Source organism: Pleurodeles waltl, chromosome 5 (genome assembly GCF_031143425.1).
Source record: "Pleurodeles waltl isolate 20211129_DDA chromosome 5, aPleWal1.hap1.20221129, whole genome shotgun sequence".
NCBI classification, from domain to species: Eukaryota; Metazoa; Chordata; class Amphibia; order Caudata; family Salamandridae; genus Pleurodeles; species Pleurodeles waltl.
The window spans coordinates 1,617,349,802-1,617,377,707 of NC_090444.1; positions in this window are offsets into that span (position 1 = coordinate 1,617,349,802).

Below are 27,906 nucleotides of genomic sequence, written 5' to 3' on the forward strand. Positions count from 1 at the left end.
GGAAGTACTTCTAATTCCAATTCTAATCAGTACTCTTGAGTTCCCTCCTCCTTCTTCTTAAATGGCATTGATGCTCCTCTCATTTGAATTTCCTGAATGGATGTTTAAAAAGCATCTCTCTTCTCCAGCAATTTCCAACACATGTTGCTATAACTCCAAAATCTGGAGGGAAATAAATTAATTCTATTGGAAGATTTCCGTAAACTACTTGTATTACACACTCAAATGAAGTAAACTTTCCTTCGAACCACTCGATTTGACCAAGAGAAGTGATAATTGATTTTGGTGTAGTTATGATTGTCATTGCTTTGCTAGAGAGCTTTATTTATTTTTCTGATGTTCCTCCAAAACTGTGAAACTGTCTGCCTTATTGGTGTTTGGCTAAAGGATTTGTCTAAGTCTCCTAAAGAACCAGATTGACCAGGATGTTGCTGTCTTAATGTTTAGGAACATTTCTTTCGTTTAAACAGCTTAAGCAATTGTTCTCCAGGTCATTGCTCCAAAACTGTGAAACTGTCTGCCTTATTGGTGTTTGGCTAAAGGATTTGTCTAAGGTGGTCATTCCAACCTTGGCGGTAAAAGCCGCTTACCGCTGTCAGAAGACCGCCAACATACTGCCGCGTCCGCGGTAAACCGCCACGGTCATTCTGACCCACAACAGGCAAACTGCCAAAATACAGACATCCACAAAGGTCCGCCACACCAAAGGGCAGCGAGAAACTGGCGATGACCAAACCTCCACCGTCATGCCAACAGAAATACGCCCACACTATCATGACCCACGAATCCACGCGGCCATCTTTCAACCGCGGTATTCCATTGGCGGTACACACCGCTGCGCTCAATATACACACACACTTACAAAACACAGCCACATTGGACAATTCAAAATACACACACCTGATACACATACAAACACCACTCCCACACACCCAACACAATATAAAACACACACCCACATCACCCACAAATCCCCACTGCTACAGAATCGGGACCATGCACTGAGAAAAAGAGAATTGAGCACCCAGACGCGCATTTTACTTTCAACCAGCAATATTTCCACACACTTCACACAACACACCAATACACATCACCATACAATCCACCCCACACATCATCCACACCACCCCATGGCACCGCAAAGACACCCCAGGTTCTCCGAGGATGAACTCAGGGTCATGGTGGAGGAAATTGTACGGGTAGAGCCGCAGCTCTTCGGGACACAGGTGCAGTACACCACCATTGCCAGGAAGATGGAGCTATGGAGCAGAATAGTCGATAGGGTCAACGCTGTGGGACAGCACCCAAGAAATAGGGACGACATCAGGAAGAGGTGGAACGACCTATGGGGGAAGGTGCGTTCAATGGTATCCAGGCACAACATCGCGGTGCAGCGGACTGGTGGCGGACCCCCACCTCCTCCCCCAGAATTTACAACATGGGAGGAACAAGTCTTGGCGATCCTGCATCCTGAGGGCCTCGCAGGAGTATCTGGAGGAATGGTCAAATCATCACTACTTCATCCCCCCAACCCCACCAGCATACCAACTCATACCCCCACCCTCACCCCCATCACATCCTGCTCCTTGCAAATGTCTCACCATCACAGCCCACCCATCCCAACACCAATCCCTGCATGCGACCACAAAGCATGGACACCCATCACCAAAGCATGCCCACTGCACATACCCATCCCCATCCCCCATCAAATCACAGTCACAAAAGCCCCCACACGGGAATGCCAGCACTGGGGTACAAGGGCACCCACCCATTACACGCTATGGCACACACAAATGCAATAACCATACTTTTATACCCCTGCAGGACCCGAACGCCACGTCACGGCGCATGAGGGTCCACAAATGTCCACTCCACCCCCAGAAGAGGCCCACAGTGAGGACAGCACCTCTGTCGACCTGGATCTAGATGACCAGCCCGGCCCATCGGGGACTTCGGGACAGTCGGTTCCCCTCACACAGCCACAGCCCATAGCAGACCTTCCCCCCTCTGGGAACACCAGCACAGCACCCACCCAGCGGGCCCATCCCTCTGTCCCCAGGACACGTCAATCAGCGGTGTGCCCACCACTACAGGGCACCCAGGTTAACCCACCACCCCAACAACAACAGGGACCTGGGGGCAGTGGTAATGGGCACACGGTCCAGGGGACAGAGGCCCAGGGAAACAGGGGAACTGGGAGGGCTGCTGTGCAACAGGGGGGGGACAGGCCCAGGGAACCCACTCTCCACGAGGCCCTCTCCTCCATCATTGGAGCCTACCACCACTCCCAGGAGACGATGGCGACGGTCCTGGCCAGGTTTCAGGAGATCCAGCTTCTGCAGGAGGAACAGTATTTGGGGTTCAGGGAGGAACTACGAAACATCAGTTCCGCCCTGGCCACCATTGTAGGGGCTCTGAATCAGGTAGTCACCACATTGCGGGACACTGTGGCAGGACAAAGGGCCCCTGACACTAGCATGGACTAAGAACTGCCTACCACCTCTGCCGGCGCTAGTGGACAGGAGGCTCAGACACAGGACCAACAGGCCACCAGCACCCCATCCCCTGCAGAAGGAGAACCACCCCAAAAGCGGGCCCTGAGATCCAGGAAGAAGACAGAGTAAGATGCCAAGACCCCCGCCAGGAAAGGATACCTCCCTGATTGTCATCCCACTCTCCCACACTGTCACCCTGTTCATTCTTATACTGCCCATGCTCCACTTTCCACAGGCATTTGGACAATGCACCTGTGATACTAATAGTCTGGACTCTGCCATGGACAATCCTCCACCATCACCCCTCACCGATTTGCAAACACCCACCAATATAGAGCACTGAAATAAACACAGTTATTGCACAAAACAATCAGGAGTCTGGCTGTGATTTTGTACTAATGTATTAGACATTACCGTCCCAAAAAGCATATTTACATTGTGATGCCAACATACCACTGTCACACAGCTGTAGTCCATGGGGAAATAAAGCAGATGTCACGCAGTATGGCCCACATCTCTGAAATTGGAAGGGAAAGTCACAACTCAGTTACCATACACTGGGGGAAAAGGTCAGACAGTAGAGAGGTCATAGGGGTTAAGTATATGTAATATGCCGGGTTGGAATCTAACCTGTGTGTCATTGAGAATACTGCTGTATTACTGTGTTCCTGTTGTCTATGACGTCCTCTTCGGCTTCCTCGTCTTCACTCTCCACAGGCTCCACAGCTGCTGCAACACCACCATCTGGACCATCCGACTGCAGAAAAGGCACCTGGCGTCGCAAAGCCAGGTTGTGAAGCATACAGCAGGCCACGATGATCTGGCACACCTTCTTTGGTGAGTACAATAGGGATCCACCTGTCATATGGAGGCACCTGAACCTGGCCTTCAGGAGGCCGAAGGTCCGCTCGATCACCCTCCTAGTTCGCCCATGGGCCTCATTGTACCGTTCCTCTGCCCTTGTCCGGGGATTCCTCACTGGGGTCAGTAGCCATGACAGGTTGGGGTAACTAGAGTCAACAATTAGCCACACACAGTGCCTCTGGAGTTGAGCCATCACGTAAGGGATGCTGCTATTCCGCATGATGTACGCGTCATGCACTGAGCCAGGGAACTTGGCATTAACATGGGAGATGTACTGGTCTGCCAAACACACCATCTGTACATTCATCGAATGATAACTCTTTCTGTTTCTGTACACTTGTTCACTCCTGCTGGGGGGTACTTAAGCCACATGGGTCCCATCAATGGCATCTATGATGTTGGGGATATGTCCAAGGGCATAGAAATCACCCTTCACTGTAGGCAAATCACCCACCTCAGGGAAAACAATGTAGCTCCGCATGTGTTTCAGCAGGGCAGACAACACTCTGGACAACACCTTGGAAAACATAGGCTGTGACATCCCTGATGATATGGCCACTGTTGTTTGAAATGACCCACTTGCAAAGAAATGGAGTACTGACAGCACCTGCACTAGAGGTGGGATCCCTGTGGGTTGGCGGATTGGTGACATCAGGTCTGGCTCCAGCTGGGCACACAGTTCATGAATAGTGGCTCGGTCAAGCCTGTATGTCAGTATGACATGTCTTTCCTCCATTGTCGACAGGTCTACCAGCGGTCTGTACACAGGAAGATTCCTCCATCTCCTCGCATGTCCCAGCGGACGGTGCCTATGAAGGACAACAGCGAGCACAGAGTCAATCAACCCACAGGTACGTAACCACAGCTTGCACATAACACGATTCCCAATGCATTGAATGGTTTGTAGGAGTTTTGATGCAAGGCCTAGGTATGTGTGACACAGTTAAAAGTAAGCCATGTGGGCCCTTGAAATGGCGGCTGACTGACCTGTGAAGTGTGACAATGGGATGTGAGGTAAATGCGCTGGCGTGGCACACCGTGGCGGTAGGCGGTCGAAGACCGCGACGCAAAACAGCATTGGTTAACATTGAACCCTATGGGACTTAGGAGCCAATGACGATGTGCGCCGGCGGTCGCGGTACGCACCGCCGCGGTACGCACCGCTGCGGTACGAGCCGCCGCGGGCGTGACCGCCATTTTCTATCAGCTTAATCACTCGATACCTGATCTTCGACAGGAGAGGACCTACACTGGAAGTGCTGCTGTGACCTCGGTCTGGAAGAGACAATGGCTCATGCAACTTGGGAAAGGGCCCCTGCCTTCACTGCTCAGGAATTGGAGAAACTCGTGGATGGGGTCCTCCCCCAGTATGCGCTACTCTACGGTCCTCCAGACCAACAGGTAAGTACACTGGGACCATGCTTTGGGGGCAATGCCTGTGTTGAGTCGGGTGGATGAAAGATGATGGGGAGGGGAGCGAATGAGACATGCATCAAACAACGGATGACAGGATGTGCCACATGGCAAGGGTAGGGATGGGGGGCCACTCACATTGAGGGTGCAGAAGGTGATGACTCTTTTTCTCCCCCTGTACATTTCACATAGGTCAGCGCCCACCAGAAGATAGACATTTGGCGTGCCATCGCCAAGGACGTCCATATCAATACTTTCCCTTGGTAAGTGGGGAATGTCCATGGACATGATTTGTGTGGCAACATTCCTTGTGCCTACATGTTGGCATTTATTCATTTCTCTTTTGACAAAATGTGTACATTGCTGTTTCATGCAAGGTCTATCTGTGTTCATAGTATGATTGCTGTATTCCTCCACATATATGTGCATGACAACCTGTGTTTGGAATAGGACATTTGCAATGGGGTGCCATTGACAGGAGTGTGTCACCATTGATTGTTGGCTGCCACATACCCTCACCCATCATTGCATGCCATTTGGAATGTAAGCACGCAGAAGCAATGAGGGAAATGACTTGTTTGACTAGATTGTTTAGCCACAATGTGTATTTCCATGCCATTGATGTAGCATTGTGTGGGAAAGTGCACTGCACATGTGTAATGGTGAAGGTTTGTAACCTGACTGTTGGCATGCATCATGGAGTGACTTGCAGTTATGCTGGAATCATATGTGTATAGGTACACCCATTCATCCACAGACATCTGGGTTTATAGGACCACAATAGAAACAATGTAGTTTCCCATTGGGCAACATGTTGAGGGCCTTCTACTAGTACTTGCAAATCTCTGTACCTCTCCAACATACAAAGGGCTTATGGCATCTACTGATGCAATCAGAGTATGTCATTGTAAGGGTTGCCACACATTAGTGTGATTTTCCTGAGCCCTGTTGATTCATTGTGCTGTAGATTTCAGAGACACCACTGTCAATTTGTACTTTTTGTCTACAGTGTCCATTTCCATGTGAAATGTGTGGCATATCTGAGTAACATTAGTACTACTTCCATGACTCCATTGGGACAAATTTCACTTGGTGAAGTGTGCATTGTTGATGTGTTTCCAGTGAGACATTAGTATTTCCATGCCACCTTCTCCATGCTACTGTACTGTTGTCAGCAACATGGCATATTCTGGGAACGTCATTTCACATTGGTGTGTATGTGACAAATAGATGTCTGCATGACCTTGTGTGGGATCTGTGGAAATGAAGTTGCCATTGGGCTACTATTGTATGACAACAGGTAACTGAGGTATGCTCCATGAGTTGAAGCATTGAAAGTGATGTGGTCTCCTACTTGTTCAGTGGTTACTGTGATTGCACAACTTCACCCATGTAATTGTAGTTGTCTGAGATCCTGATTTTCCTGCGGGCAACTGTTGACAGTTCAGATGGTATGCATGCATATGGTATGGTACATGTAGGAGGCATTTTGATGTAGTTTGTTGCTGGGCCCTACTTGACATCATGGTAATGTTTGCTAACCAAAGCTTTTGTTCAAGTGTGTGCTTAAACATGTGGTGACCTTTTTTCTCTTTGTATTTGTAGCATCATCCCAGGCAAGCGAAGGAGACGGGGCACAACCAAGTGGGAAGGACCTGTCCATGATACCTCCAGTCAGGACACCACCGACAGGGAGGGACCCAGTGGCCCAGAGGGTGAGGGGAGTGCCACAGAGGAGAATGGATCTACATCCTCATCATCAGATTCCACCTCCAGTGGCTACTCTCCCTAGTGATGGTAGACCCATCAGGACCTACTTCTGTACCATCTTTGTCCACCACTTCCAGTTCTAACACCACCCTCCCTGTTCCTCCCCACCCAGTTGGCCATGCCCGCTCACCTAAGAGGGTGGGTGTCTCTTTTTGCCACAGGCAGCTCTGTCTCAGCACATTTAACCCCTGCTGCCCTGAGTGAAGAGCATCTCTGTGGGTCAGACTGTGATTATGAATGCAATCCAGGGTTTGGCCAGCCAAGTTCAGCAAACCAATGCTTTCCTGGAAGGCATTTATAGTGCAATGTCTGGCCTACAGATATCTCTTCAGGCTTTGGCCTCCTCACTGATGGCAGCCCGTTACCCCCACAATCCTCCCCCTCGACTTCCCTCTTCACATATCCACATTCCGATTTCCCTACTTATCTAAAGCACACAGACACATCTGCACAGACTCACCTCCACACACACAATCAGCACACATAAACACAAACACCCCTGGACACACTAACATGGAGGCACTCAGCATGCACCCACAAACACAACATAAGTCACCACTTCACTGGACACCCCCACCAGCCCACACACCACATCCAGCATATCCATAAACACTACCACAACAGCCAGTGACACATCCATAACCCACACCCTACTGACAGACTTCACCCCAACGGACACAGACATATCCACCACATCCACCAGACCCACAAACACCACCTCAACGGACACACAGACATCCATCACATCCAGCATGTCCACAGACACCACCCCAACCGACACATAAACATTCACCACATCTGCAATACCCACAAACATCACCCCAGCAGACACACACATCCACCACTCCATCACCTAACACCTCCACCTCTCAGCCCTTCAAGACAGGCAAACTCCCACAGTCACATATACAACAGACACCACCCAAACAAAAGCATACCTCACACATGCACACACCCAAGACATCTACACCTACACATCAGACAACCTTTTCGATCTTGCCCTTTCCCCTGTTACCTTCAAACCACCCCCAAACCCAAGAGGCCACTACCCAAATCCCAACCCATCCCTTCCATATACAAGTCCTCTGCTGTCACATCTGCTCCCATTCAAGCACCCATACTCCTCCCCCCAAGAAGACACCCACCCCACCAAAGAAACAGTCCACCACTCCAAAACCTAAACCCACCCATCCCAAATCAAAAAAGGATGATCCCTGAGGTGCCTGCCTGCCTACTTGATGCCCCTTTTCGTGGAGGTTCCCTGGCAGTGATAGGAGTCAACTGTGGGCACAGTACTGTGCAGAGACTTTAAAATGGACTCACCAATGGCCTTTGCTATTATGCATTTTGCATTAATAAACCTAAGTAGTTGTGTTTTGGAGTACACATTTGTCCTGCAATTTCTTTTCTAGCGTTATGTTGTTCCTGAGTAACTTGTACTATCTGTCTACAGTTGTGTATGTTTCAGCCTGCTTGCTGATCCATTTGCTGTTTTTTTAAAAATCCGACTTTGTCTTTGGTGCTGGTGTCACCAAAGACAAAGGTAGATGTTGACTGTATGAATGTGGGTGTTAATCCAAATGGGGTGTCCTTGCATTGTGTTCTGTTAGGTATGGTAAGTATTTCATCTTGTGTGGTCCAATGTCAGCATGTATGGTGTTAGACTTGTCCCCCTGATATGGATTGTACATTTGTCGCATGTGTGGAAGCTTGATTTTTCTTTCTGCAGTCATGTGTTTGTGTTCAATTGTGCTAGCTTCCTTTGCATGTGACTGAGCATGTGTCCATTTTGCTGTGTGTACCTAGCAGCTACTTCATTTAGATATCTGGCCCAGTCTGTTGCTGTTGTATGCACATTCTTGACTTGCACTTCCATATAATGCAGAAGGGCATGTCACTTGGCTTTAGTATTTTTTGTCCCTGAGATACCTGAGGGGCCATTTCCTGTGCAATTATTGTTTTATGGGCATGTGCACAGTGTAATGTTTCCCAGGGCAGCATCCTTCCCGAGTGCTCTTGATTGCCCCATCCCAATTGTGCAGGTATTGTTTGCATGGTGATCTTTGGATATTTGTCTCTGACTATTCTGCATCCCATTGTCCTTCCATTGTGTTGCAATATAGGTCATGTGTGGGTCCTCTGCAGGGCTGTTTCATAGGAGGGGCGCTTGTGTTCTATCACAGCATGTGTGCTGACTCTGACCACTGTCAATGGCATGTGTGCAATGTGAGGGTGTCAGTTGTATTGGTAGATGTGATGTTTCTGCATTGTCGCTGTTGTGTGACACAATGTTGTGTACATTTGACTGTCCCTGTGCCTACGATGTGCTGATGTGTGGTTTTGTGTAGTGTGGCAGTACAGTGTGAGTGACCTGCCCAAGGTGCGGCCTTTAATGGCTGTGAATGGATCTGACAATGAACACAATGATATGTGAACTTGGTGACCGTAGCATGCTCACCATATCATGTGGATGATGATGTGACGATCTGTTGTGAAGGTCGATGGCACAGGTAGGTGTGTGTACCTACTGTTTGTTGCATCCACCGCAGTGTGGTTTTTTTGCTCCATCGATGAGTAGCAGCAGTGGCAGGACGTGTGTGACGGGCTCCATGGTGGCACAGGATGTGTAACACTGCCTACAGGTGAGTTGCTTTCTTTATACTCTCCATTTCTGCCTGCTGAGACATGGTGGTTGGACCGCCACAGTCACATTGGTGCTATGCAACATCATAATAAGTCCGGCAGAAACACTGACTCCCCCGGACTGCTTGTCCTGCCTCGTCACCACAGCGGTCTGTGCTACCTGGCGGTGCTGGGGGAGCCATGGGTCCACCAGGATCATAATACAGTGATCCGACTGCCAAGCCAATAGTGGTTGGACTGCCACCGCCTCAATGGTGGTGTAGGAACCACCAAACTCGTAATCAGGCCCTCAGTCATTACTGACTAAGGCAGTTCTACTCTAATATGATTCAATGAATATAATTTTGACATAAACCTTGGGATAAAGCATTTTTCCGTGTCTCTCCGTTCCCACATCACAAAATCCATAATATGTCGATGGATTGAGATGCCTACTGGCTCTCTTTTCCTAAATTGCCTCTGAGCAGTCTCACATGAAGGACTGGATGGCTCAGAAACATGAAATCTGACATTCAGTCTCACATGACGCAAAGCTGACGTTAATGTTTCTTTCCTGATATATTTTACTCTTTGCTCATCTGAAACAGCTTCAGCCTGACTCCCAGAACCAGTTGTATGAAAAGAAAGCAATTCATCCATACATACATTTTTAGATTCCTTGTCTTTATGAGAATTGTTCTTTATGGAGCTTAATATCTCTAAAACAAGCCTCTTTACTGTCATCCATCCTCGGACTCAAAATGTTTCTTTCTATCAGGAAAGGAGGAACGAGACCTACATGATAGAAGGGGAGTCAACCTTCACAAAGTGGGGCTTCTTTGCGTGTTACCCCATATTCGATTGGCGGGGTTCCAAACCACCCCATAGTAACAAATGCTTCTCATGAGCAACACAGGTTACAGGCCATTCAGCCATCATTAATTTCATTCCTTTTCCCTGTCTCGAGAATGCTTCATTTAGCCTGTCAAACCAGTGTTGAGGACGTGGACCAAACTTGTTGCCTATATTCTGTCAATTCCAGCCTGCATAAAGGACATCATACAGAAACATTGAAAAAGGTGAGATTGAGTGATAGAAAGATCAAATTATCAGGTGCCCCTTGGGAGGTGGGGCCCTTGGCAATTGCCCACTTTGCCCATGCCTTAAAAGCCATAACCCGTCTCTGTGCCAAACATGATCTCCACTCTTCGTTTCTGCAAAATCATATCAACTCCATGTATGCTTAGTTTGGCCTTTCTGTACTGAACCTGCCTGAGTCGGAAACACGTTAGGGCAATGCAAGCATTGCACCACTTTGTAGATATGTGGTTGGAGAAAAGCCTCCTTAACACCACCGTAGTGTAAAAACAATGATGCTAGGATGGCGCAAGGTCGCACTTGGGGCTTGTAAATATGCCCCTGTGTTCTTGTCCCTGTTACGTTTCTGAAATTTTTGGCAAGGGTCAAATGATATAATAAATGGTAAGTTCCATTGCTGTGGTTAAGATAAAAATAAATTTGGCAAAAAACATCAAATGTATCCAAGCCCAGAAGGGATACATTAAAAAAGGGTAAAAACTATATTGACCTTAAAGGCTTCAAGCCCAACATGCAACAACCAACAGGACACACAAACCAAAGTAAGTTTTTCAGCAAATGGTTGAAGCCCAGCAGGAACATACTGAAAAGGGTGTACTTAAAACATACATGCCACAAGGCCAGCAGGCATCTGTTAATGCATTACCCTAGTGCTTCTAAAGCAGGAAAAACAAAACAGGAGGATACTGAATATATAAGTTGTTATCTGGAGGCCAGATGGAAATGGGTGGAGTTTGATTTACAGCATTTCCTGATTCATTTTTCCAGTCCAGGGAGTTTACTACCACATTGATAATGACTGGGACGAACACGCAGGACGTAGAGGTAATGGGAGGAGGGCATTCATAAAGGTTTTTCATGCTGCTTGTCATCCTATAAACACAAGATAATAATTCAGTAAAATGAAAGAGAGAAAGTCTTACTTGTGCGGTAATAAGTGGAAATATGTAATTTCTGCAGGTAGTCTGCATTCTGGAGGAACGTTATTGAAGAATTTGTATTTTATGGAGTTGGAGAAGAGCCTAAGAATAAAACAGAACAAAATCAAAACTGAATAATGTGGCTCCATTCAGTGGCATTAGCCATGAATAAATGTGTAAATTTCACTGATATTTTGCTTCATATCCGTTTACTTTGAATCTGAATGGTTCGGACCCTTCACATCATGCTGACATTGAGTTGGTATATCCATCAAACAAGAATTGAGACACTAGAGTGAGAGGTGCACCCACTGATCTGAGACTGCCGCACAGCATTGCCTGAAGGTGTGAGTTATGAAGCAACCTACAGCTTTAACCAGCAGTCCCATGGGTCATTTGACATATGAAAGCAGGCTGCTCGACTTTGAGGCAGTGTTCCCATGCTTGTAGCCTGTTGTTCTCAACCCACCGATCTATCTTGCTGAGATTCTAGAGCACTGTACAGGGTCAGTTAATAGGAATTGACTATAAGCTGACATGAAATGTTCTTTTGCACACTTTGATTGACTTTGTACTGTTTTTGACCAATTGTATCATTTTGTGATCTACACTGTTTGTTATTTATGTGAACAGCACGATTGAATAGGGTACTCTCACACAAAGAACGGTAAAGCATTCATTATAGGAACAACGTGAATCTTGTGGGTTAGAGTGTTTTGATTGTGTATGAGTTCAGGTCCTCATTTAAACCTTGGCTGATTTTGGCCACAGATTTTCATCACCAACGTACCATGACCTGGAACCTGGCTATCAACTCTATGGCAGTGATAGAAGTTGGGGTGGCACCAATAACATTGTTCAATCAATTAATCAGTCCGGGATTTGTAAAGCATGGCTGCTCACCCGTGAGGGTCTCAAGGCGCTGAGGTAGGTAGGAGGGGTTCTGAGGATCAGATGAAGAGCTAGGTCTTTAGGTCCTTCCTGAACTGTGACAGGGTGGGAGATTGCCTGAGGTGGATGGGGAGGGCGTTCCAGGTCTTGGCAGCGATGTGGGAGAAGGATTTTCCTCTGGCTGTGGTTTTCCGGATGTGGGGGACATTGGCGAGGGCCTGGTCGGTGTAGCAGAGTTGTCTGGTGGGAGTGTAGCAGGAGAGTCTGTGTTTGAGGTAGGCTTGTCCGGCGTTGTGTAGGGCCTTGTAGGCGTGGGTCATGAGCTTGAAGGTGATTCTCTTGTCAATAGGAAGCCAGTGTAGATCTCTTAGAAGGCGGCGGTGTGGCTGTGTCGTGGGGCGTTCTTGATGAGACTGGCGGAGGTGTTCTGGATGCGTTGTAGTCTTTTCTGGGTCTTGGCAGTGGTTCTGGCATAGAGTGCATTGCCATAGTCGAGGCGGCTGCTGATAAGGGCCTGGGTGACTTTCCTTCTGGCTTCAGTGGGGATCCACTTGTAGATTTTTCGAAGCATGCGCAGGGTGTGGAAGCAACCTGATGAGACTGCACTCACCTGTCGGTCCATTGAGAGCGATGAGTCTAAGATGATGCCGAGGTTGCGGGTGTGGTCGGTGGGCGTGGTGGCATTTCTGAGGGCGGTGGACCACCAGGACTCGTCCCAGGTGGAGGGTGTGGAGCCAAGAATGAGGACTTCTGTTTTGTCTGAGTTCAGTTTGAGGTAACTATCTTTCATCCAGGCGGCAACTGCTTTTATTCCTTCATGGAAATTTTTCTTGGTAGTGGCCGGGTTGTTGGTGAGGGAGACTATCAGTTGGGTGCCATCGGCGTAGGAGACAATGTTGGTCTACAGTGGTATTCGTTGTCCAGCACACATCCCCCACTTAGTGACTAAATCAAAAACAAAGTGATGTGATGCCCCATTATTAATTGGATACTCAACTGGTACCTCATTTTCAATACAATGCAAGATCAACCTAAAAGAGAATCCCTATGGGGATATATAAGTCCTGTGTATAACCAGTCAGGCAAGAGTTCTCAACTAATAAAAGAAATTCTTTATGACTAATCATAGCTAATTTTAATCTCACTCATTCCCAGTTTACCAATTTCCCTTTCTCTCTCAAAGCCAGGTGCAGCACAGTACGCTATCCCACAGCGTTTGTATTTTGCTTTGCATTTGCCGCCCTAAGTGCGCCGGGTATGCCCAGACCCGGGCTCACTGTGCCACTGGATTCAAGCTAGCCTGGCTGAGGAGGGGTGAAACCCCGAAACCGGTCCCAGGATGCTTGTTTCCGGTCCAGGGAGAACCTGGCCTGGCAGTTCGGGCTGGACTGTTCCCATGTGGAACAGGGTCAAGACTGATTTGCATATGGCTGGGTTCAACCTGGGGTGGCATGGTGAGCAAAATAATGGATGGATTAAACCCAGATCTGTGACTGGGGGTGAATGTTTGATTGGTTCCGCATTCCGTCCATCCAGTTACGCTATCCCACAGCGTTTGTATTTTGCTTTGCAGCACAGTACTCAACTGCTCCCTATGCTGTTGAAATAAAGGATTAGATATCCGGCAAAGAGCCCCCTTGTTGGGGCCCACTAGGCACTGCAGCACCCACCCAGCAAGGATCATAGCTCGATCGATAATGAAGCATGCCAATTCGGTGGGTGAGGGCTTGTGTATCTGTATGGGGATGCTTTTTTAATTTGACCTTGCAATGCATTAAATTGAGGTACTAGTGGAACATCCATTTAATAATGGAACATCACATTACTTTGTTGTCAGTTTAGCCATGCAAGCCCAGCCACCGCCAGGTCTCACCAAAACTCTCTATGTCAGAATCTGCTGGCAGCATTCTCCATTCGAATCGGGGATGATTTGAAAGGGTGGAAGGATAGTGATGGAGCAGTGGTAGAGCCCACAGCTCGGACCTTTAGTTTGGACCCATTTGCTGCTCCTCAGTGGTCAGGAATCACCTCACCAGACTGCTGCCCATTTACGGTAGGCTGAGGAAGAATTTATGAATGTTTCCTCAGCCTTAGGTAGTAACAGATGGTTTCAGTGATCCATGAACATTAAGGCGGTCTGGGAATCCCAGTGATTACTTTTCCTGAGGTGTGGGCATATCCCATGATGAAAGAGGAATCATGTGAATTCCCTTACTGACACCAGGCACATGTGTAGCACAAATCGGGATTCCCCTGCTAGATCACCCATAAATTAGGTATTGTCATAGAAATTCCTGGGGTTCACTTTTGTCAGCAACTCATAGTGAAACTTCATATTGACAGTGAGTGTGAGACCATTGGGACTAGGGAATTGTCAGCTATGCTCTTGCCAACATCACACAGAAGGTTACAGCAGAGGAATTCCCAGCCATTTACCATGGCCTGAGTGCGTCCTGCAATGACATTCTCATGAGGTGGCCCTGCAGAACCCCAAGGGAAAGGCACATCAGGATGGCAAGAAGAACTCCGGTACTTGAGAGAGCAAGCGCTGTGTCCCCAGTGTCAGGGGCAAGCAGGCAGTGATGTGTAATCTGGGCAACCTTGCCCATTATTTAACCTGTCCTGCTGTCCCTGATGATCATCCAGGTGACTCTGCCAGTTATGGGGCAACCAATTGTTTGCTCAATGTGGCACAGAGTGAAATCCAAGATCGTGGCCATTGTTGGCCACTGCCCCTGACCGGTCTGATCCGGCCCACACCTGTCTCTGGTGGCTGCGATTTAGCGCCTTGGCCCCTTGTCCATATCTCTAGGTAATGTCATGTGTAGATTACATGCCATTCTAGAGTTGGAATTGAGGTGAGCCAGTTGCTCTTTCGCTGCCGTCTCTGTTGGGACATGAACCAACTTGTTAAAAAAACATAACTTTTACTTACATCGTATTTGTCTGTGGACCAGGCAGGTGGATGTGTGGGTGGCGAGATTCACACCTCGTGTGGGATCTTTGGTGGCACACATTACACATAATACTAGCTATTTAATGCATTACATAAATGTCTTAAAACTGCAGTTTCATCCACATGCCCCAATAGAAAAGTCTGTATTAAAAACCACACAACTTTGATTTTTTTGACTAAGTATTTTAGTCAATGTTAACAATTCAAAATACTTTGCATGACAATTTTATTGGAGGTTAGCGCTCACAAATGTTGTTATAGTGCTTGCCATCCCAGAAGCACACAGAGTTATTTCAGTGAAAGCAGAGAGCAAGAATGTTTGTGGAGCAGTAAGACGTTAGAGTGTAAAGTGTCATAGTTTTTTCCTCGCATGCTCCTCATAATTCTCACAATAGTATGTATAGGCCCATATTTATACTTTTTGACGCAAAACTGCGCTAACGCAGTTTTGCGTCAAAAAAATTAGCGCCGGCTAACGCCATTCTGAAGCACCATGCGGGCGCCGTATTTATTGAATGACGTTAGCCGGCGTTAGCCGCCGGCGCCGTCTGGTGTGCGTTAAAAAAAACGACGTACACCAGGCAGCGCCGGCGTAGGGGAAAATGGAGCTTGGGCGTCAAGAAATGGGGCAAGTCAGGTTGAGGCAATTTTTGCGCCTCAACCCGATTTGCGCCATTTTTTTTCTCACTCCCAACCCCCATAGAAATGACTCCTGTCTTAGCAAAGACAGGAGTCATGCCCCCTTGCCCAATGGCCATGCCCAGGGGACTTCTGTCCCCTGGGCATGGTCATTGGGCATAGTGGCATGTAGGGGGGCACAAATCAGGCCCCCCTATGCCACAAAAAAAAATAAAAAAAATACTTACCTGAACTTACCTTAATGTCCCTGGGATGGGTCCCTCCAGCTTTGGGTGTCCTCCTGGGGTGGGTAAGGGTGACAGGGGGGGTCCCTGGGGGCATGGGAGGGCACCTCTGGGCTCCTTCAGAGCCCACAGGTCCCTTAACGCCTGCCTTTTGCAGGCGCTAAAAAACGGCGCAAAAGCGGGCGTACGTCATTTTTTTTGACCCGCCCACCCTCAGGCGTGATTTTTGCCCGGGAGTATAAATCCGACGCACATGCCTCGGAGTCGATTTTTTAGAAGTGAACGCCTACCTTGCATCTTATTAACGCAAAGTAGGTGTCCATGCTAAAAGAAGACACTAACTCCATGGACTTTGGCGCTAGACGCGTCTAACGCCAAAGTATAAATATGGAGTTAGTTTTGCGTCGAAATTGCGTAAAAAAACGACGCAATTCCGGCGCGAACGGAGTATAAATATGCCCCATAGTCTTTGTTGAGTCAGTTACGTAGAAAACACGAGGTATTCACTCTCGTACAATATAATCACGAGCTATTTAATAGATTTGCTGAGATAGAAAAATATGGGGCCACTTCCAGTCTAGTTATCAGAAATTTCTGCTTCAACATTGAGCCCGATTACGAGTGGGTCGCTTAATTCTGACCCATGCATAAACTCCTTCAGGTTTGGCTGTCTTTAATGCATTCGATACTTATTTGTTACGATAAAATCCTCAACTAAGTTTCGGCAGCATATTATACATATTTTGATCCTTTAAACACCAAAATATGCATGTTATTTCGCACAAACTCCTCATAGGTGTTAGGTATCCCACTCATTAGCTAATTTACGAGAAATAACACCAATTACAAGTTTGTGGGGAATAACATGCACATTTTGGTGTTTAATGCACCAAAATCTGCATGGTGCGAGAAATATTGTATGATTTTAGAGAAAATTACGCTACTGATGTAGGCAGAAGGAAAACAGGATATTTTTCTAATTATGAATTACCCAGCAATATGGATTTTCTGCAAGACCATGCTCTTTTAAAATATAATATGCATGGGCTGAACAAAAAGTAAGGTACAACCCCATGCTTCACACAGGAATAGTGATTCTCCTCTGTGGAAATAAATTTATTGTGTTGTAAAAAAACATGGGGACTAATGGGAAATTGGTGTAGGACAGCGCCACAAATCTTCTTGCTGTGCTGCCCTATGCCAATGTGAAAGGACAAGAATGCACCGTATTTATGCAATGCTGTCCATTCCTTTCCTTTCCCCTTACGCTGGTGCACAATTGGCTGTCTAGCATCAGTGCAGGCACCCTTGCATGATGGTGCAACAGTGCCTGCGTTGCATGCAGGATTGTTTTGTGCATAAAGGTGAACCTTCCTGCACAAAAATAATCGGGAGAAGCATTTTCCTCTTTCTATTTGTGCTGATTGCAGCACAAATGGAAACAGACAAAAACAAAGAGAAATACAAATATTTCTAAGGTTTTGGCACTTTTCCAGGTTTGTGTGATTAAGTAATTCTTGGGCAGCACCAAAACCAATGCATGTTGCGTGAAAAATTAAACCACTGCAGCACCCATGGAATGCCTCCCTGGTGCAGAGCGAGGCATTGCAGCAACTTCCTCTGCTTTGTCCTCCTCCATATCTAGGAGGCCATTGAAAGCCACACAAAGAGGCTTTACATGGCCTCATAGATATGGTTGAGAGGTTTGCACCACCAGAGCGTCAGAGAAAGTGATTCTATGGCAGTGCAAGCCTCTCATAAATAAGCCCCAGGGTTTATAGCTAAGTGGAGAACACGCTTTGAATCCTGATATGTTTAAGTTATCTGAGGTAAGCAGGATAGGACCATTTTGTCTGGCAATCTATAGAAGGAACACATTGCTGAATGTAATCTAGTGTATGAAATTACAAGACATGGTAAACGTAGAACCAATGTAATTTTAAGACTATTCATCTAGATTTACTCCTTTCTATGGAAGAACACAAAACTGATCTAGAGTTTTAATATACATTTTAGCAGTTATGGTGACAAGAGAAAGACACAGAGAATGAGGAATCCAAGAAAATAGTTTAGTTGGTAAATGTATTACTTATTTTCTCTCTACGGTTCTGTGGATAAAAGAAAGGCAAAAACCTGAGCCATCTTATTGTTTGTTTAAAATGTAATACTTGCAAAGATGAACATTCGGCTCGGTTTGCAGCCCGGTACATCAAATCATTGAACAAAGCATTCTTTTTTGCATAAAAAGAACACTCCTCTTTCGCAGAAAATGTATGAATTGTTAAAAACCAAATGTGAACGCGCACAAAGGTTCTTTAAAAGATGAAATGCTAGACCGGTTAAAAGCCAATTGACGTAGTTTGCTTCTGCCCGAGGGCAGAAATCTCACCCTTTGTTGGCTGTGGACAAACGAGCCCAAGCTCAGAGCGTCAGAGCCAGCTTCTCTCATAAATCAGAGATAGTTTCCATTCCCTCAATTTCGTAATCCATTGAATATGGCGGCTTGTTAAGTTGGTAGAAGACAGCACACATTATACTGTATGCACATAACAAAGACTAACATCAATGGCCATCACAGAAATGATTCATTTTTAAATGCAAATATTCTAGCAGCTGTGAAAGCAACCACTAGATTTGCATTCAGTGCCCTGAATTTTTACTGAACTTTACAGTCGTCATACTTCATGTCAGATGAAAGACTCATTGAAAAATAATTATAAAATATTATTTCCAACAAATAGAAAATTCTTGAAATCACATTTGGAACTGAAAGGTCATGCTATTTCCTCTGTGATATGCAGCGTATTTCTTTAATAATCCGTTCTATGATATGTCTTCCTGGTCAAAAATAGGTTCTAGGTTGTGTTATTATGTGTTGTTATTCTTAACTTGAAACTGAACTGAAAAGGACTTATTCGATGAGCTGTAGAAAATAAGTGAATATAGAACACTACCTACGGGACAGTACAAATCCCATAAGTTATCACCAAACATATTTATAGTTTTTTTTTTTTGTTTAATTGATCCATGGAGTGATCTGGAGGAGATGGCGGCAGCGGTCCATAATTACAGGTGCAGGGGCTCTTCTCCCCTTTTAAAAAGCATGGTGAGTGTCTGTCAGGCTGAGCTGAGCATCAAGCAGTCAGGCACTTTACATGAGCTGAGCTGTTTTGTTGCCAAAGCAGCAGATTTTTATAACTGTGTGGTGATGCTGTAACAGAGCCATACTAGTGCACCCACAGGGTTTTGGAGTCAGCAGAGTGAGAAGAAAGGAGGGTTCTGTAGCAGTGACGAGAGATGCCATTCTTCGCTGCATACTTGAGAGATGTATGTGATGGTCATTGGCACCCCGTTTGCATGAGGATGGCCATGCAGTCAAAAGTCTATCTCCTGTGACCCCACACCAGTTCAGGTCTTGGTTGATGGGAGGACAACAGGTGCGCTGGTGACTGAAATAGACAACACCCAGAACACACACTAAAATTATGGAATCATCACTTAAATTGGAGAAGATGATGGAAGTATTAGATAGCACCATCAGAACACAGCAGACCACATGCCTGAAAAGGCATACAGAAGCCTGAGATATGGGAAATGTTAGAAATGGGGTCTTTGGTTGGCAGTCAGGTTACCCCTTCTCCAAGCAAGGACCCTCACTCTAGTCAGAGTAAAGGAGAATCACCCTCAGCTAACCCCCGCTCAACCCCTTGGTAGCTTGGCACGAGCAGGCAGGCTGAACTTCAGGAGCAATGTGTAAAATATTTTTACCAACACACACAGTAATATAGTGAAAACACTACAAAATGACACAACACAGGTTTAGAAAAATAGGTAATATTTATCTAAATAAAACAAGACCAAAACGACAAAATTCCAACATATACGAGTCAAGATATGAATTTTCAAAGAGTAAGATTCTTAGGGCCAGATGTATCAAAAAACAAATTGCATTTCCTAAATAGCGAATTTTAAGAAATCGCTATTTAAGAAATGCAAAATGGTATGTATGAATTTTGCGATTCGGTAATAGTGAGTTCTTAAAATTTGCAAATGCTATTACCGAATTGCAAATAGAGAATCCGACCCCATTCACACCTAAGGGCCTGTTGTGAATGTTTTAGCATTTCCCGAATTGGGAATTCCAGTTAGGATTTGCAATTTGGGAAATGCAAATCCCAGGGTGCTGGGGGCCTAGGGCCACCTCTGCTGCACCCCAAAAATATTTTTACGGACATGTGAAGCACACACATGCCTTAGGGGCATGTGTGCGCTACATGTCAATTTAAAAAATGCATTTATAATGTATTTTTAAAATTTGCACATGGTTACCACCAAACTTTAGTTTTTGGTAATTGCATTTCCTAAATGCACAATTTGCATTTAGGAAATGCTTGATACATGTGCTTTGGAAATCGCAAATAGGAATTCTCTAATTGCGATTTCCTATTTAGAGAATCGCAATTTGCGATTCTCTAAATGGGGTCACAATTTTAAGGAATCGCTAAAATAACAATTCCTTAAAATTGCACGTGGATGCCTTTCATACATTGTGAAAGGCAATTTTGCATTCCCAAACGGAGAATTTTGCCATTCGCACCATTTGCGAATGCAAAAAAGCTTAATAAATATGACCCTTAATCCTTAAAAAAAAAAAGATCGCTGTTAGCGCACAAAAGTACCTGGGTAGCATCAAATAACATCGAACGAGCAAGTGCGCATCAGAAAAGGCCAGTGGTAAGTCGATTTTTTACTCGCAAGCAAGACTGTGCGTCGTTCCTCCTCCGGTCAGGTCAGCGTGCTTCGTTTCTTCTTTCCCTCAAGAGAGCAATGTGGCGATCCTGATGGGCACCTAGGGTCCAAGCAGGCTTTGCGTTGTTTTTCCACACCCAATGATGTTGCGTTGAAAATCCGGTTTCACAGTATCATAAAACCACGCTACGTGGGGTTTGCGCTGTTATCAGCTTCCGTTAGCGGGTGATGCGCATCTTTTCTCCATCTGTGTTGCGTTGATCTTCCAGCCTCGAAGCAGGTGGAGCATTGATTTCAGCTGCAAAGCCGGTGGCTTGTCATTATTAACCGTGTCCTGGAAGGTGTGTCGAAAATTTTCCCCCACGGCAGTCTCTGCGTGGATTTTCAGTCTTTGACTGCCAGGTTCACCTTTCGAGGGCCCAGGAACTGGATAGGGCACCACTTTGCAGGGCAGGAGTCTCAGCAGAGTCTCCAGGTGTTGGCAGGGGAAGTCTTTGATGGCCCTGAGACTTCAACAACAAGAGGCAAGCTCAGTTCAAGCCCTTGGAGGTTCTTTTCAAGCAGGAATGCACAACAAAGTCCAGTCTTTGTCCCCTTTCACAGGCAGAAGCAGCAACTGCAGGATAGCCCAGCAAGCAAAGTCACAGGCAGGGGCAGCACTTCTCCTTAGCTCTTCAGCTCTTATCCTTGGCAGAGGTTCCTCTTGTTTTCACAAGTGGTCTAATTGTCTGGGCTTTTGGGGGCTCTTCTTATACCCCTTTCTGCCTTTGAAGTGAGCCTACTTCAAAGAGAAGTCTCTGTTGTTTTCAAGATCCTGCCTTGACCAGGCCAAGCCCCCCACACACACCAGAGTGTTGGAGACTGCATTGTGTGAGGGCAGGCACAACCCTTTCAGGTGTGAGTGACCACTTCTCCCCTCCCTCCTAGCACAGTTTGCTCATAGGGATATGCAGACTACACCCCAGCTCCCTTTATGTCACTGTCTAGAGAGAGGTGCAAACGGCCCAACTGTCAAACTGACCCAGACAGGATTTTAAGGTGGAAGGATCACTCTCTTTGTCTGCTGCATACATACCATTGAAGTTAAGGACTTTTGTAATATCACAGGTAAGTTCAAAACTATTGTATAAGGGTGTTGTTTATTTGCTAGTGCATGCACCAATATTTCTTTGTACTTTTATTTTATTTTTACATTTGATTATGGTGGATGGCCTGGAATTTCAGTAGGTGCCTAATTATTTTTTGGCATTTCATGTTTCATCTTTTGTAAAGGAAAAATATTACTCAGCCAGTATCTTTTCTTTATGTTTGTTACATTTGCAATGTTCATTTATTTTACTATGTAGCCTAGTCTGCCAATGGGCCATCCAGACAGTAGACCCAGTAGTAGTTACAGGTGCATGAAATAACTGTTTCTGTAGTCCAGCTGTTTTTAATTAAAAACATAATTTAGGGCAGAAATGACTCTGGATTAAAAAAAAATTAAGTTATTATTTGTATTTCCATTTTGTTTCAAAAAGTATATATGTGGGGTAATATTTGATGCCATAGGAGGATGTGTGTTGTTGTAAAATGCTTATAGGTCAGTTAATTTTCGTGTTTGGCATTATTAAATTAATGGTAGTGTTTTGTTTTCCTCAGTGTTCCCATGCCGCCTTTTTCTGGCCAGGCTGTGTGTGAGTGTGTTTGCGATAGGCCACCATTTGTCTTTGTTCTCCATGCCATGGGACTGGGGTCATTTTGTGCACTTGATGACCCTAGGCCTGAATGCGTTTTTTGTTTTCCATGCCTCCTTGCTTGTTGGTTGACCATGTGGCTTGTGGCCACTTTGTGTAGTCAGCCAGTATGTGCTTGCCATAGGCTTGCATGTGTTCTTTGTTCTTCATGCTCCCTTGCTTTCGGTTGTTGTTTGGCCATGTGACCAACGGGCATTTTGTGCAGCCAGTCAATGTGCTATTGCCATTGCTTGCATGTGTTTTTCACTTTCCAAACTTCCTAGCTTGTTGGTTGACCAAGTGACTGATGGCCATTTTGTGTCTCCAGACAGTGTGCTTTTGCCATAGGTTTGCATGTTTTCTTTGTTTTCCATGCCTCCTTGCTTGCTGTTGTTGTTTGACCATGTGGTCTCAGGCCATTTTGTAGAGCTAGTCAGTGCACTTTTGCCATGGGCTTGTTTAGGAAAATGTCTCTCATGGCATGGTGACCCCCTAACTTTTTGCCTTTTGTTGATGCTAGTTAAGATTGAAAGTGTGCTGGGATCATGCTAACCAGGCCCCAGCACCAGTGTTCTTTCCTTAAACTGTACCTTTGTTCACACAATTAGCACAGCCCTGGCACACAGATAAGTCCCTTGTAAATGGTACCCCTGGTACCAAGGGCCCTGTGGCCAGGGAAGGTCTGTAAGGGCTGCAGCATGTATTATGCCACCCTTTGGACCCCTCACTCAGCACATGTACACTGCCTCACAGCTTGTGTGTGCTGGTGAGGAGAAAATGACTAAGTCGACATGGCACTCCCCTCACGGTGCCATGCCCACATTCCACTGCCTGTGGCATAGGTAATGCTCCCCTCTAGAAGGCCTTACAGCCCTAGGGCAGGGTGCACTATGCCACAGGTGAGGGCATAGTTCCATGAACAATCTGCCCCTACAGTGTCTAAGCAAAATCTTAGATATTGTAAGTACAGGGTAGCCATAAAGAGTATATGGTCTGGGAGTCTGTCAAATATGAACTCCACAGTTCCATAATGGTTACACTGAAATCTGGGAACTTTGGTATCAAACTTCTCAGCACAATAAATCCACACAGTGTGGGATTTATTGCAAAATGCACACAGAGGGCATCTTAGAGATGCCCCCTGTGTAACAGTCCAATTCCTAGTGTTAGGCTGACCAGTTCCTGCCAGCCTGCCACAACCAGATGGTTTCTGGCCACATGGGGTGAGAGCCTTTGTCACTCTGTGGCCAGGAACAAAGCCTGCACTGGGTGGAGGTGCTTCTCACCTCCCCCTGCAGGAACTGTAACACCTGGTGGTGAGCCTTAAAAGCTCATGCCTGTTGTTACAGTGCCCCAGGGCATCCCAGCTAGTGGAGATGCCCGTGCCTGCGGACACAGCTCCCACTTTTGGTGGCACGTCCGGAGGAGATAATGAGAACAACAAGGAGGAGTCACCCATCAGTCAGGATAGCCACTAAGGTGTCCTGAGCTGAGGTGACCCCTACCTTAAGAAATCCTCCATCTTGTTTTGGAGGATTCCCCCAATAGGAATAAAGATGTGCGAGGGAGGAGGCACAAAGAGGGTGTAGCCACCCTCCAGCACAGTAGCCATTGGCTAATGCCCCCAGCCCTAAACACCCCCCTAAATTGAGTATTTAGAGGGTGACCCTGAACCCAGGATATCAGATTCCTGCAACCTGAAAAAAGAAGGACTGCTGACCTGAAAGCCCCGCAGAGACGAAGGAGATAACAACTGACTTGGCCTCAGCCCTACCGGCCTGTCTCCAGACTCAAAGAACCTTCACAGTGATGAATCCAGCAGGACCAGCGACCTCTGAGGACTCAGAGGACTGACCTGTACCTTAAGGACCAAGAACCTCCCGAGGACAGTGGCTCTGTCCAGAAACAACAGCAAAGAAAGCAACTTTAAAGAGACTCCAACTTCCCACCAAAAGCGTGAGTCTTCACACTCTGCACCCAACACCCCCAGCTCGAGTCCAGGACAACCAACACCACTGATAGGACCCACAGGTGACTCTAACGACGTGGACACCCTGAGTCAACCTCCCTGCACCCCCACAGTGACGCCTGAATAGAGGATCCAGAGGCTCCCCCTGATCGTGACTGCCTGGTAATAAAGGAACCTGACGCCTGGACCAAGCACTGCACCCGCAGCCCCCAGGACCGAGAGGAACCACCTACCAGTGCAGGAGTAACCAACAGGCGGCCCTCATTCTAGCCCAGTTGTGCCTGTCCCGAGAAGCCCCCCTGTGCCCTGCCTGCATCGCCAGAGTGACCCCCGGTCCCTCCATTGTTTTCAACAACAAACCCAACACCTACTTTGCACACTGCATCCGGCTGCCACTGTGCTGCTAAGGGTGTGTTTTGTGTGTTGGTGTGTGTCCACTCTAGTGTTCTACAAAACCCCCCTGGTCTTCTCCCCAAGGACACAGGTACTTACCTGCTAGCAGACTGGAACCGGAGCACCCTTGTTCTCCATAGGCGCCTATGTTGTTTGGGCCCTCCTTTGACCTCTGCACCTGACCGGCCCTGTGTTGCTGGTGCTAAGGGTTTGGGGCTGCCTTGAACCTCCAACGGCGGGCTGCCTATGCCCGGGAGACTGAACTTGTAAGTGCTTTACTTACCTGAGGAACTAACCAAAACTTACCCCCAGGAACTGTTGATTTCTGCACTGTGTTCACTTTTAAAATAGCTTATTGCCATTTTTGCCAAAACTGTGTATACTGTTGTTACTAATCAAAGTTCCATACTTACTTGTGTGAAGTAGCTTGCAATTTATGCACTTACCTAAATTCTGAATCTTCTGGTGCTAAAATAAATTAAGAAAATAATATTTTTCTATATAAAAAACTATTGGCCTGGAGTTAAGTCTTTGAGTGTGTGCTCTCATGTATTGCCTGTGTGTGTACAACAAATGCTTAACACTACCCTCTGATAAGCCTACTGCTCAACCACACTATCACAAAATAGAGCATTAGTATTATCTAATTTTGCCACTATCAATCTCTAAGGGGAACCCTTGGGATCTGTGCACACTATCTATCACTTTGAGATATAATATACAGAGCCAACTTCCTACAGCATGCATGTGTTCTTTGTTCTCCATGCCTCCTTGCTTCCTGTTGTTGTTTGGCCATGTGGCCAACGGGCATTTTCTGCAGCCAGACAATTTGCTTTTGCCATGCTTGCAAGTGTTCTTTGTTCTTCATGACTCCTTGCTTACTGTTGTTGTTTGACCAAGTGGCTGGTGACCATTTTGTGTAGGCAGTCTGTGTGCTTTTGTCATAGGCCTTCATATATTATTTGTTCTCCATGCCTCCTTGCTTGCTGTTGTTGGTATGACCCTGTGGCTGAAGGCCCTTTTGTGTAGCCATCCAGTGTGTTTTGCCATAGGCTCTCACATGTTCTTTGTTCTCCATGCCTTCTTGCCTGCTGTTGTTGTTTGACCATATGACTGGCAGCCATTTTGTGCAGGCAGTCAATGTGCTTTTGCCATAGACCTGAATGTGTTCTTCACTTTCCAAGCCTCCTTGCTTGTTGGTTGATCAGGTGGCTGGTGGTCATTTTGTGTATCCAGTGTGCTTTTGCCATAGGCTTGCATGTGTTCTTTGTTTTCCATGCCTCCTTGCTTGCTGTTGTTGTTTGTCCATGTGGTCTCAGGCCACTTTATACAGCCAGACAGTGCACTTTTGCCATGGGCTTGCATGTGTTCTATGTTCTCCATGCCTCCTTGCTTGCTGTTGTTGGTTTGACTATGTGACCAGCTGCCATTTTGTGTAGCTAGCCATCCAGTGTGCTTGCCCAAAGGCTTTCAAGTGTTCTTTGTTTTCCATGCCTGCTCATTTGTTGGTTGACCATGTGGTTGGTGGCCATTTTGTGTAGCCAGTCAGTGTGCTTTTACGTTAGGATTGCCTGTATTCCCTGTACTCCATGCCTCCTTGCTTGCTGTTGTTATTTGACCATGTGGCTAGTACCATTTTGTGTAGCTACCCTTCATTTATTCCAGTTTTCAAAGCAATATTTTTGGGAAATTTATAGGAGAGGGCGTTTGCTTTTTGTTTTTGTTCCTTTTTTGACTTTTCACTGATATCAGTTTAATAATATGCTTGAGGATCATTGTAGTAAATGTATATTATGAATATGATTATGAAGAATAGTACTTTATATTACATGCATATTTTATATTGATCACCTGAACCTCTTTGCCTCTAAATGGGTTTCTCATACTCCAATATTTTTTTTTTTATTGTTTGATTGTTTTTTAATGTATTGTAGTTTTTTTATTTTAATTGCTTAAGTTATAATGTGGTTATTTAAATTTTCTGGTTATATTTATTTTATTTTTGTAATCCTTTTTTACATGTCTTAATATTTACTCTTTTGCATTATGCCCACATCCACCCATCTCCTGACTGCCATAAGCACATATCCGCACAACAGCATTCATGTTTTTGAGGTATTATTCCATTTCCTCCTGGACTCCTTGCCTGCCATAGTAGGTTTCACTGCACACAAACATCATTCATTTTTTAAGAATTATTCAATTTTCTCCGGACACCTTGCCTGCCATAGGCACACACCAGCCTTAATTGTTTAAGGATTATTCCATTTTCCCATTTACCTCCTTGACTGCCACTGGTGTCTCCCTTAGAATAGAAGAATGTAAAGCAAAGGATAACATATGTATGTTGTTATTCAGACCGTTAATGATATTTTATGCTATGTTTTTTTGGCCAAAATGGTTGGATATATTGTTAATTGTTTAGGAAAATAACTTAAGTAACCAACCACACTTAATTAAATTGTCTTTGTCGGTACTAATTTAAGCTTCACTAAATGTTTTTCTTTCTTGTTTCCTTTTAGGTGCACAACAGAAAAGACATCACCCCCAGTGCTGCCAGACAGAAGACCTGTACAAAGACACATGACCACAAAGATGCCAGTCGTCCAGTGTGTTCCACTTGTGCAACTCAATACCACTGTCAACTGACTGCTTTAAGATGGCTCCAAAGAAAGGTGCTGCCAAGAAAGTAGCTAGTGCGAAGAAGTAGCTTTCCACTACTGGTGTGCCGACCGCAACCTTTTTTGAGAAACTTGTGCCTGCTGCACCGGCATCCATAGAGGAAGCTGGGAGTAGTGCTCCCACATCCACGGCACCACCTCAACCTAAGCCCGAGCCCATGTCTATCATTGAGGAAGCCAGTGCAATCATGGTGAGGCCGACAAGCAGACATTGAATTAAATTTGTCTCTTTTGCAAAGTAGTACCCAATCATTTCAGGAAGCATAGTGAAAAATGAACAACAGCCACAGCTGGCAACAGTAGATCTTCCTGGAGTTGGAGCAGAACAGGAGGCTGAGCTTCTTTTCGAGCAAGAACCTCCTCTTTGAGAATGATAGGCTCAAAGATCTCTTGCAAGAAAAAGGAAGGGTACTCCACCATCTTCTCCAACCACCCCTTCTGATGATCTGGACATGGACTGGACCCCGGCAGAGGCTGAGACATGCTTGAAGGGGCAAGGGAAAGGAA